This window comes from Oryctolagus cuniculus, chromosome 18 (genome assembly GCF_051225735.1).
Source record: "Oryctolagus cuniculus isolate XC-2025 breed Fujian yellow rabbit chromosome 18, ASM5122573v1, whole genome shotgun sequence".
Classification (NCBI taxonomy): Eukaryota; Metazoa; Chordata; class Mammalia; order Lagomorpha; family Leporidae; genus Oryctolagus; species Oryctolagus cuniculus.
In genome coordinates, this window is record NC_142884.1 from 29,408,947 (window position 1) to 29,411,700 (window position 2,754).

General features: G+C 59.4%; 1 protein-coding gene across 4 annotated transcripts in view; it reads right to left on the reverse strand.

Moving 5' to 3' along the window:
* The window catches only part of ZNF536 (zinc finger protein 536), a 458,035-nt gene extending 455,731 nt beyond the window's left edge, over window positions 1-2,304 (reverse strand). The window contains exon 1 of one of the 4 annotated variants that reach the window (XM_051833366.3): window positions 1,745-2,304. The gene's annotated coding sequence lies outside the window, so the exon portion shown is untranslated. Of the gene's footprint in view, window positions 1-951; window positions 1,633-1,744 lie in introns of those variants that run through there. The other 3 variants (XM_089319697.1, XM_051833363.3, XM_089319698.1) reach the window with 3 other exon arrangements.
* Window positions 2,305-2,754: the final 450 nt, after the last annotated feature.

The following is a 2,754-nucleotide window of genomic DNA, read 5'->3' on the forward strand; positions in this document are numbered from 1 at the left end:
CGCTGGGCTCCCAGGGGTTAGGAGGCCCAGGCCCGGGCTGGGGCAGGTGCCGCGCGGGCGCCGCCGGCGCTTGCGGGCACCTCGGCTGCCCTGGGGTCGCGGGTTCGGACCCTGGCGCCTTGGCCTGGGCCTCCCCCTCTCCAGGCCCCCGGGGTGCGAGAGGCCGAGGAAGACACAAAATGGCAGGTCTCACAGGCCCAGGGCGCCCGCAAGTTTGGGGCACTGGGAGCATCCGCTAACTTTGATTTTTTTTTGGGGGGGGGGAAGCGGTAAAAAATTACTCCATCCGGCTTCCCCGCGGAGGGGCTGGCTCCCACCGCGCGCGGCCCGGGGTGGGGTCGGGTGGGGGAACACAGGGAGCCGGGGGGAGCCCCCAGTCGCGGGCCGCAGAGGAGATGAGGAAAGTCACTTGTGCAGAAGTTTGCGCGGCCCCCGCCGCCTCCTCGCCCCCAGACCCTTTTCAAAGTTTCCCGGGGCCTTGGTGCGGCTGCTGGGGCCGTGCGCGGGAGGCGGCGCGGGCCAGGCCGGGCCGGCAGCGGAGCGCGGGCGCTGGCGCGGGCGCGAGGCCCCGGGCGCTTTCAAGTAACGGTCCCGGGACCGCGGGCGGGGCGGCGCGGGGACCGCCCGCCGCCGAAGTTCTGGAGCGCCCTTCGCTGCCCGGCCGCCGCCGCCGCCGCCGCTGCGTCTCCGCGGTCCCCCGCGCCGCGCCCCGCTGACAGCTCCGCTCGCCCACGTCACCGCCGCGGATATTTAATTAGACCGTATTTTTTCACCGCGATGGGGGTGAGAAGGACCCGGGCGACAGGCCCGGCCGGCGGCGGAGGGGGAGGGGCGGGGGTGCGGCGCCAAGAGTCCAAACTCACTTTGGCGCCCCCCGCCCGCCGCGGCCCCGCGCGCCCCCCGCGCGCCGCGCCCCGCCGCCCCCCGCCCCCCCACCTTTGTTTTCCTTACCTTAAACATGGAAACGCGGGCGTCTGGAGCAAACTCGGGCACGTACGCGGAGCGTTGTAAAAGATTGTGTTCAATGAATAATGAAACACGTCCACATGATTGACTTGATCATTCTCCGGGGCCGAGGGGGGACGGGCGCCCTGCTCGCGCGCCCCGCGCGCCCGCTCCGCCGAGCCCCGCCGGCTGCGCCCGGCCCGGCCGGGGCAGGGCAGGCTCGGGGTGGGCCGGCCTCGGCTCGGAGCCGCCCGGCTCACCGGCGCGCAGCCCCCGGCCCCGCGGACTCGGCGGGCCCCGGCTCGGCCTCCCCTATCTGGTAGGTGAAATGCACTGTACCATTAAAAACGCTCTCCATTGTCGCCCTGGCATAATTCACAGCAACTAGATAGGTCTTGCGGCATTTAGCTTTGATGAGCCAGAGACTGAACCCTTGATATAATAATCTACAAAGAATGGTGTGCGATCGTCCATTTTTTCTCTCTGTCTAGCAACTAAGAAACCATTTAACACGGCACAGCTTGCTTCTGACCTTGAGCCCGTGTAAACACACTTATTAAAATCTATCTATTCTCCGAGAGCTACATTCTGATTGTCAGACTCGTTACTGAGACATATATCAGCCCCTTCGCTTGTCACTACTTTGCATTCCTGCCTTTGACTAAAGAATTTTTTATCCAGCCGAGAGGCAGAGAGAGAGAGAGAGAGAGGAGAGAGAGAGAGAGCGAGAGAGATTGCCACGGAGGGAGAGGGGAGCGAGAGAGACGGAGAAGGCGAGAGGAAGACGCGTAATTCTTACCTGCTCCTGAAACTATTTAAAGTCTGTTTCTTTTCTGGGAAAGAAAAAAAAAAAAAAAAAAAAAACTCGCGGGCGAATCTCGGTGGACAGCCGGACGCGGAGATCAGTCACAGCCCGGGCGTTTAAGGGAGTCATCAGCGATCAAATGACGTTGATGGGCGCTGTAACCTTGTGGCGTATTTAATGTAAATAAGGCAGTTATGTTGCCAATCGCCGCGACACAAACACGCAGAGGTCCTCAGCCAAGCCTCCCGCGCCTGCCATTAGAGGCGACTTTATTTACACACACTGTTTAGGAGATCATGATAATTCTAAAACAATACTAGTGCCAAATGATCATGAAAATATGATTTTAATTAATCACGTAGTCGGCAAGGAAATTAGCATACGGTAATTAAACTTGGAGAAAAACGTCACGCAGGTTCTCTGCCTTCTGGGTGCAGAATCGCCATCACCAGGCGGTGGGCTGTGGGACTTAATTATCAAGCAAAATAACTTTTTTTAAGGTAACTTTCGCGAGGCTGGTCAGCCAGGGGAGGGCTTGGGCAGGGCGGACCGGCCCCGGGGTGTCAAGGTGGAGGTGTGAGTGGTGCGGGAGCCTGAGCTGCCCGCAGGCGAGGAGCTGGGGGCGGGGGCGGGGAAGGGGGCAGAAGCTGAATAATGCAATTATGGATTCTGTGTCCCGGAGTGGACAAAAGCTGGTGCCTCAAAAGCCTCTTTGTTATGGGATTATATAATGATCCTGGTGTCATTATGGGTAAAAAAAAAAAAAAAGATTCAGTAATAATAATAATAAAAGAAGTGTCCAGATACACCAATGAGGAGCTTGTTTTTAAAGAAAAGGCTGGCATGTGACACTGGGCACGTTAATGGCAGAAACACAGTATCCCAAAGAGTTGAAAACCAAAGAAGATGGGGAAGGAGATGCGGGGTGGGGGTGGGGGGTGGAGGGAGGAGAGAGAGGCCTGTGTTGCGCATGATTAAGAAGCCGAGGAGGCGGATTGATTATT